Source organism: Pleurodeles waltl, chromosome 5 (genome assembly GCF_031143425.1).
Source record: "Pleurodeles waltl isolate 20211129_DDA chromosome 5, aPleWal1.hap1.20221129, whole genome shotgun sequence".
Lineage (NCBI taxonomy): Eukaryota > Metazoa > Chordata > Amphibia > Caudata > Salamandridae > Pleurodeles > Pleurodeles waltl.
The window spans coordinates 861,664,315-861,674,070 of record NC_090444.1 but is presented as its reverse complement, the minus strand read 5'-3'; positions in this window follow the sequence as shown (position 1 = coordinate 861,674,070).

Genomic DNA, 9,756 nt, shown 5'->3' with positions numbered 1-9,756 from the left:
TCCATGTTATCAGGGAAATCTGGGACAGGCATATCCGCAGGAGATCCATCTTCCTCTGCAATGAAACAGGGTACAATTAGTGTGTCTGTGTTGTGGCTATTTTGATGTGACGTGCCTGCCTTTTGATTAATTCACTTTGTGATCTTGTTTTGTGTTAATTTCTCCAGTCCTTCAGATGGGCATTCTTCCAGGCCTATGGCCCACCTGTATGTCACATGTATGTTATTGAGTTATCAGACTTGTCAGCCTCATCGCCTCTAGGTGTTGGTTTATGCCAAATAGAGAATTGACACCTTCTTGTCCTACTCAACCCTCCGTCTACATCCATTCTCATGGTGAGACCTTTCACTGGCTGTGGGTGTACCGATGGCCCTGGCAGCACACTTAACAACCTGGACCTGCCCCAATCTCTCATCTTTCACATCTACTTACATGTAATTGCCATGTGGCATATCCTATGCATGGCTATGTTATGATCTGATATGGATGTTGACATTGGTAATGTGTCCTGCTGATGTTGGGGAATGTGTGTTACATTGGATTACCCTGATAATCGTATCAGTGTCCTATTTCCTCCTCTGACTATGCAGGTGTATTTCAGTGACCAGTTACATGTGTCCCCCCCTCAATGTTGTTGTCTCAGCAGTATGACATTTGGGATGTTGCATTGTTACCCAGGCACAGGATGGACCCAGACATTGGCAGGTGCTGTGTAGCTCCTATTGTTGTTTACATTGGCTGATGTTTGTGACAATTATGGGCATTGACATTTGAGAGTACTGGGGCCTTTGTCTGGTTTCTGGGGATTGTTGTAGTTGTCATCCTCACCCCCTAATTTAGGTGTGTACGATCCATGGGGAGGTTACTGCCATTGGCTACTTGAGCTGCACACAGAGCAGAGGTGGTAGTGGCAACTATTGTCGCAGTTACATTCCAGTTGTCGGTATGGCTGGAGGTTGTTAAGAGGGCCCTAGTTAATGTAGGGGGTATGGTGGCTGACGTGTGCCGGGATGTCAGTTTGACGTTGTGGCCTTCCCTCCTGGCGTGGCTTTCCCTTTGCTCCTTCGTTGGCATGGCAGCATGCCCCCATGGGACTGTTGTTGGTGTTGTGCCCCTTTACCCATGCCACTCCATGTATTAGATGACTTCCATGCACTTTGTGCTCACAGTTGACATTATTGCATTTTAATTCCCCATGCGAATTACCCTTCATGTGTGTTGTCTCCTGGTAGTCTGCGCTGTCCTGTCCTTGAATCCCTGTGACGAGCTCCTCAGGGAAGACGGCTGCGACCATCTCCTCCATGTGGTCCAGGGCCTCCTGGTGTGCTGGACTCCCACCTCCAGTCTGCAGTGCTGCCTTCCTGTTCCTGGCCATCTTTTCCTTGGTCCTGCGCTTGCAGTCATGCCAGCGTTTCTTGCACTCAATGACAGTTCTGCGTACTTACTGTTAATCTTGTCGACAATTTGTTGCCATACAGCCTCTCTCCTACTGATTGGCAACTTTGAGGTGACAAACAGTTGGTGCTGGTGTTCCGTCACCTCTTTAACCAGAACTTCCTGCTCCTCTGCACTAAAGCGACACTTTCTTTTCTTCTTAAAAGTGTCCTGGTTCTTGTGTGGGTCCTCCTGGCTGGTTCCTGGTCTGCTGTCATCTTCCTGGGGTCTGTAGTGGCATCTGGGATCCATTTTGGCTCTCCTCTGGTGTAATGGCAGTGTTCGCTGTTTTTTTTTACGCTATTGCGTCAAAAAACGGCACATATCCGGTTTGCGGGGTCGTAAATCGACCCACAGTCATTTCCGCCGCATTAACATCATTTTGCTTTACGACTTGACGCTGCGGTGTGCGTCAAAAATAATGACTCCCACCTGTGGTTTGCGTCGCTGTGCGTCAAAGTGTAAATATGACCCCCGCACGGCGCACCAAAATGGCGTTAGCCGGTGGTAATATTTTTGATGCAAAACTGCGCCGGCGCAGTTTTGCGTCAAAAGTATAAATATGGGCCAAAATCTTTATTGCCTTGTTTAATTTCCAATAGCTCATTATGTGGGCTGCAGTTCGGCGATCAAATATTTTTAAGAATTCTTCCTTAAAGTTTTGAGAATTATACAGAACTGGGTTGTTTCTAGAAACAATTGGCATGGACCATGCTGCTGTGTCACCAGTCAGATAAGACAATATAAATGCCACCTTGGATTGGTCTTCAGAAAAAATGATGGGTCGACAAAGAAAATGCAATGAACATTGGGTTAAAAAAAATTGCGCTTTTTTTGGATCTGCACCAAAACGCTCTGGTTGAGCTAGAGGAATGATAGGGGAAACAGCATGAATTACATGAGTAGAAATGCCGAGCTACTAGACTTTGAAGTGTTCCTAACTCATTTATTCGCTGTTTTATTGGAATGTTTCTTTTATGGTATTATATAATTGTTTTTGTATACATATATATATAGTTATTTATTATCTTGAATTCAGGCGAAGAGGAATGACCTTTTAGTTAACTGTCTCTTATTAGCTTCCTTGTAAGGTAAATAAGCGTAAATATTGTCTGTATAGCTTTTCTTGCATTTAGTGAGTTATGTCAATCATGCTATATTATTTGAGTCGTTAATATATTTATATTCTCTAAATGCTCTTTGAATTGTCGTATATTTTCTTACCACAGAATTTTCATAAACCTTCAATAAAGTTTGTTTTCAGAATTTGTTTTCTGCTTCCTGGGTTTTCATTTGCTGTGACGTTGTGTTTTCTTTCTTTATCAAGATACTTGCAAAGATGAATTTTCCTCACAGAATGTTTCTTCACAGATGCGCTCTCTCTCCGAACACCTGAATCCTGTCAAAGCGCAGTTGAAGTGCGAAGCGCTCAGGCTTCGCGCGCGTATCCTAGCAACCGGACTATTGCAACACTAGAGCGGCAACTTCACTGTCTGCCTAAACGGCAGACATCTTGGATTTCTGTTCTCGACCTCCTTTCTGTAAAAGGTGCAACACGACTTGGCAGATCTTCCTCAAGCCTGGACGACGCTGTCTCCAATGAGGATACTTCTTCATCTGCATTCTGATTACTTTTCTGGCACCTTTTGTAGTTATGGCATGACAGGTTTGAAGGGTTTTGACAGCACTCCCCCTCAAGGAACAGTTCTCCAATTTTGGTTTGTTTGGATAGATCCTTTTGGAAACTATTTATTAACCTTGAAGCATGTATGTAATTGTGAGGCTTCCAAGATTGCTCTTCTGGACCATAACCTTTCCAATCAACTAGATAGTATAATTGGCCTCTTTGTATTTTAGAATCTAAGATCTGATTGACCTCGTACTCTTCTGCGGAGCTAATTTGAACTGGACTGGGAGGACTGTTTAAACGTACTGTTCTTTAGCAATGAGACATGAAAAACTGGATGTATCTTTAAAAATGTTGATAATTGCAATTTAACTGCCACTGGGCTGATCATTCTCTCTACTTTAAATGGACCTATGAAACGTGGCTGAAGTTTTCGATTTCCCTTGAGATGTAAATGTCGTGTGGATAACCAAACTCTGTCCCCCTTTTATAAACTGGGCCTTCTCTTCTTTTCTTATCTGCTTGAGCCTTATGTTATTCTTTTGCTTGAATTATGTTTTTTCTAGCACTAGCTAAGGTAGTCTGTAATCTCTTTATCATCTCTTCTACTGCAGACACTGAGTCATCTTCTTTACCTAAGATTACATTAGGATGTCTACCTTGATTGAGGTAAAAGGGAGTGAATCTTGTAGTGGAATGCACATCATTATTATCAGCAAACTCATCTGCCCAAACCAACTCTGGACATTCTTTTTCTTGATAAAACAGATAGAGTATTAAATATTGCTCTAATTCTTGATTCACTCTCTCTGTTTGTCTATCAGTTTCGGGATGATAACTGGTAGAGAAACGAGACTCTGGGGGTCATTACAACATTGGCGGTAAAAGCCGCTTACTGCCGTGCACACCGCTGCGGCCGCGGAATTCCGCCACGGTCATTATGACCCAAAGCCCGGAATCCGTCAAAATCTAGACACCCACACAAGTCTGCCACACCAAAGGTCAGTGATAAACTGGCGATAAGAAATCCTCCACTGTCACGCCAACAGGAATACGCCCACACTATCACGACCCATGAATCCAAGCGGCGGTCTTTCAACCACGGTATTCCATTGGTGGTACACACCGCCGTGCTCAAAATACACACACATTTACAAAACACAACCACATTGGACAATTCCAAATACACACACCTGATACACATACACACACCACTCCCACACACCCAATACAATACAAAACACACACCCACATCACCCACAAACCCTTACGACCACAATTGCGACTGAAGGCCACAGAGAGACACCACCTATAAACGAGCATCCACAGGCACTCAACACCATCACATACATAACATCCACGCACCTCACAAAAACAGCACTAAATATCACCCCACACATCACAACACACCCCACACATCACCCACACAACCCCATGGCACGGAAAAGACACCCCAGGTTCTCTGAGGAGGAACTCAGGGTCATGGTGGAGGAAATCATCTGGGTAGAGCCACAGCTATTCAGATCACAGGTGCAGCACACCTCCATAGCTAGGAGGATGGAACTATGGTGAAGAATCGTGGACAGGGTCAACGCAGTGGGACAGCACCCAAGAAATAGGGATGACATCAGGAAGAGGTGGAACGACCTACGGGGGAAGGTGCGTTCCGTGGTCTCAAGACACCACATCGTGGTACAGAGGACTGGCGGCAGACCCCCACCTCCTCCCCCACAATTAACAACATGGGAGGAGAAGTCTTGGCTATTCTGCATCCTGAGGGCCTCACAGGAGTAGCTGGAGGAATGGACTCTGGTAAGTCAAATCTTTACTATTACATCCTCCACCATACCTGCATGCCATCACATACCCCCACCCTCACCCTCACCCCCATCACTCCTACTCCTCACACATGTCCCAATATCACAACCCACCCATCCCAACACCAAGCCCTGCATGTAACACCAAAGCATGGACACCCATCACCAAAGCGTGGCCACTGCACATACCCATACACCCCCATAAACCATCATCACACAAGGTCCTACACAGGAATGCAAGCACTGGGGTACACGGTCACCCACCCATTGCACACCATGGCACACACAGATGCAATAATCATGCTTTTAACCCCCTGCAGGACCCCTACCCAACGTCACCGGACAGGAGGGTCGAGACATGTCCACTCCACCCACAGAAGAGGCTCACAGTGATGACAGCAGCTCTGTCCAACTGGATCTAGATGACCAGCCCGGCCCATCTGGGACCTCGGGACAGTCGGTTCCCCTCACACTGGCACAGGCCACAACAGAGCTTCCCCCCTCTGGAAACACCAGCACAGCACCCACCCAGCGGGCCCATACCTCTGTCTCCAGGACACGTCAAGCAGCAGTGTGTCCACCACTACAGGGAACCCAGGCTAACCCACCACCCCAACAACAATAGGGACCTGGGGGCAGTGGCAGTGGGCACACAGTTCAGGGGACAGAGGACCAGGAACACAGGGGAACTGGGAAGGCTGCTGTGCGACAGGGGGAGGACAGGCCAAGGGAACCCACTCTCCACGAGGCCCTCTCCAACATCATGGGAGCCTTCCACCATTCCCAGGAGACGATGGCAACTGTACTGGCCAAGTTTCAGGAGACCCAGCGGCTGCAGGAGGAACAGTATTTGGGCTTCAGGGAGAAACTCAAATCCATCAATTCCACCCTGGGCACCATTGTAGGGGTGCTGAAGGAATTCGTCAACACCAGGAGTGACACTGTGGCACAACAAGGGGCCCCTGACACTAGCCTGGACGATGAACTGCCCACCACCTCCGCCGGCGCTAGTGGACAGGAGGCACCACCACAGGACCACCACACCAGCACCCCACCTCCTGCAGAGGGAGAACCACCCCGCAAACGGTCCCTGAGATCCAGGACAAAGACACAGAACGATGCCAAGACCCCCGCCAAGAAATGAGACCACCCTGATTGTCATCCATTTGTCCCACCTTGTCACCCTGTCCATCCTTAAACTGCCCCAGCTCCACTTCCTATGCCCCTTTGGACAATGCACCTGTGAGACTAATAGACTGGACTCTGCCATGGATATTCCTCCACCATCACCCCTCACCATTTTACAACCCCTCCAATATTGAGCTCTTAAATAAACTCCCTTAAAGCACAAAACAATCTGGAGTCTGTCTGTGATTTCGAAATAGTGTATTAGCAATTACAGTGCCAAAATGCTCTTTCAAATGTAATGTCAACATACCTATGTCACACAGCTCTAGTCTATGAGTAAACAAAGCAGATGTCACACAGTGGGACCCACATCTGTGAAATCGTAAGGGAAAATGACAACTCAGTGACCATACACTGGGTGAAAATGACAGACAGTAGAGAGGTAGTAGATTTTAATTAGATGTAGCAGGCAGGTTTATCGTCTTACCTGTGTCTCACTGGAAGTATTGCAGGATCACCGTGTTCCTGTTGTCGATGTCCTCTTCTTCTTCTTCCTCGTCTTCACTGTCCACAGGCTCCACAGCTGCCACAACACCTCCATCTGGACCATCCTCCTGCAGAAAAGGCACCTGTTGTCGCAAAGCTAAGTTGTGAAGCATACAGCAGGCCACGATGATCTGGCACACCTTCTTTGGTGAGTAGAATAGGGAACCACCTGTCATAAGTAGGCACCGGAACCTGCCCTTCAGGAGGCCGAAGGTCCGCTCTATAATCCTCCTAGTTAACCCATGGGCCTCATTGTAGCGTTCCTATGCCCTTGTCCTGGGATTCCTCACTGGGGTCAGTAGCCATGACAGGTTGGGGTAACCAGAGTCACCTGCAAATGGCGAGGGACAACTGTTAGACAAACAATGACTCATAGGGACATCCACAGACCCAGACAACTATTCCCACTGATTTGGGTTCAGGTGCTCACCTAATAGCCACACCCGGTGCCTCTGGAGTTGCCCCATCACATAATGGGATGCTGTTATTCCGCAGGATGTAAGCGTCATGCACTGAGCCAGGGAATTTTGCATTAACATGGGAGATGTACTGGTCTGCCAAACACACCATCTGCACATTCATCGAATGGTAACTCTTCCGGTTTCTGTACACCTGTTCACTCCTCTGTGGGGGTACCAAGGCCACATGTGTCCCATCAGTGGCACCTATGATGTTGGGGATATGTCCCAGGGCATAGAAGTCACCTTTCACTGTAGGCTAATCCTCCACCTGAGGGAAAGCGATGTAGCTCCGCATGTGTTTCAGTAGGGCAGACAACACTCTAGACAACACATTGGAAAACATAGGCTGGGACATCCCTGATGCTATGGCCACAGTTGTTTGAAAAGATCCATTTGCTAGGAAATGGAGTACTGACAGCACCTGCACTTGAGGGGGGATTCCTGTGGGATGGCGGATAGCTGGCATCAGGTCTGGCTCCAACTGGGCACACAGTTCCTGGATTGTGGCACGATCAAGCCTGTAGGTGATGATCACATGTCTTTCCTCCATTGTCGATAGGTCCACCAGAGGTCTGTACACCGGAGGATGCCGCCATCTCCTCACATGCCCCAGCGGTCGGTGCCTATGGAGGAGAACAGCGAGCACAGAGTCAACCAACTCTGAGGTACGTAAACACAGCTTACTCTGAAAATATTCATAAATCGAAATTCGCCTGTATGAGTGGTTAGGCAAGGCCTAGGTATGCGTGACGCTGTCAAAAATAAAGCCATGTGGGCCCCTGAAATAGCGGCTGCCTGACCTGTAAGGTAGGACAAGGGGATATGAGGGAACTGCGCTGGCATTGTACACCGTTGCGGTAGGTGGTCGAAGACCGCGGCACAATTCTGCATTGGTTAACATTGGACACTATGGGTCCCAGGAGCCAATGACGATGTACGCCAGCGGTGACGGTACGCACCACCGCGGACGTGACCGCCATTTTCTCTCTGTTCAATCACTCAATACCTGATCTTCGACAGGAGAGGACCTACACTGCAAGTGCTGCTGTGACCTCAGTCTGGAAGAGACAATGGCTGGTGTGTCTGGGGAAAGGGCCCCTGCCTTCAGCACGGAGTAGTTGGAGAAACTCGTGGATGGGGTCCTTCCCCAGTCCACACTACTCTACGTTCCTCCAGACAAACAGGTAAGTACACTGTGAGCATGCTGTATGTACAATGCCTGTGTGGAGTGGGGTGGATGAAAGATAGGGGGGGTGAGAATGAGGCGTGCAGGAAACGACGGTGAGTGCATGTGCGTCATGGCAAGGGTAGGTATGCGGGCCAATGACTGCGACGGTGCAGTTGGTAATTACTTCTTTTTTCCCCTGTACAATTCCTGTAGGTCAGCGCCCACCAGAAGAAGGACATCTGGCGTGCCATCGCCAAGGAAGTCCGGACACTGGGGATCTACCACAGACGGAGCACCCACTGCCGGAAAAGATGGGAGGACATTCGCTGCTGGAGCAAGAAGACGGCAGAGGCCCAGCTGGGGATGGCCTCCCAACGTGGGAGGGGTGCCCGTCGCACCATGAACCCCCTGATGTTCAGGATCCTGGCGGTGGCATATCCGGACTTGAATGGGAGCTTGAGGGCATCACAGCAGCCACAAGGGGGTGAGTACACTCTCATTCTGCTGATTCAGTGTGCATTTTAGGTGTCTGGGTGGGGGAGGTGGGCTGTGTGTTCCCCTAGGCCAGGGCGAGTTTGCTAGTTAAGTTCCCTTCTTCAGGCAGGCCCTGTGGCATCCCACCCCACCTGTGTACAGTGCCAACTACACCTAGTCAGGCTCCTGTGATATCCATGTGTGCAGAAATAGGGCATAGCCTTGTAAGCCATGTCCCAGGGATTGAATAGTGGACCCCAAGTGCGCAGCATAGTGCAGGGGGCTTCTGTGTCTGTCATGTCCACCAACGGTAGCGGTATTGCATGCACTGAACATGTCTTTCTTCTGTCTTCCCACCCTTTTTTGTGGTCTCCCTGTACTTGTGTGCATTAGCATCATCAGGCGGAGGAGCAGTGGCACCAGAGCAGGAGGGAGTTGCATCCCACATGGCCCTGGAGGGCGACACTACGGACTCCGAATTCACCAGTGGGGCGGAGGGCGAGGGGAGCTCCACGGCGGGAACAGGATCTGACACCAGCGAGACGGACTCCTCCTCTGATGGGAGCTCCCTTACGGTGGCGGCCCATCTGTGCCCCCCGCATCTACAGGTACAGCCGCCCCCCCTACCAGCACCGCCCTCCCAGCGGCCCCTCAGCCTTTGCTCCGTGCCCGCTCACACAGGAGGGTGGGCATTACCTTTACCCCAGGCACCTCAGCCCCTGCCCCTGTCACCCCTGCTGCCCTCAGTTAGGAGGCCATTGACCTCCTCAGGTCCCTCACTGTTGGGCAGTCTACCATTTTGAATGCCATCCAGGGTGTAGAGAGGCAGTTGCAACAGACAAATGCATACCTGGAGGGCATTCACTCTGGTCAGGCAGCCCTTCAGCGAGCTTTTCAGACTCTGGCCTCAGCACTGATGGCAGCCATTGTCCCTGTCTCTAGCCTCCCCCCTCCAACTTCCTCCACCCAGACCCACACCCCTGTACCTCAGCATATCCCAAGCACACCATCAGACCAGCATGCACACACCTCAACACACAAGGGAAGCTCTGGCAAACATAAGCACCACACATCCCACGGGCACTAACGGAAGCATCACAC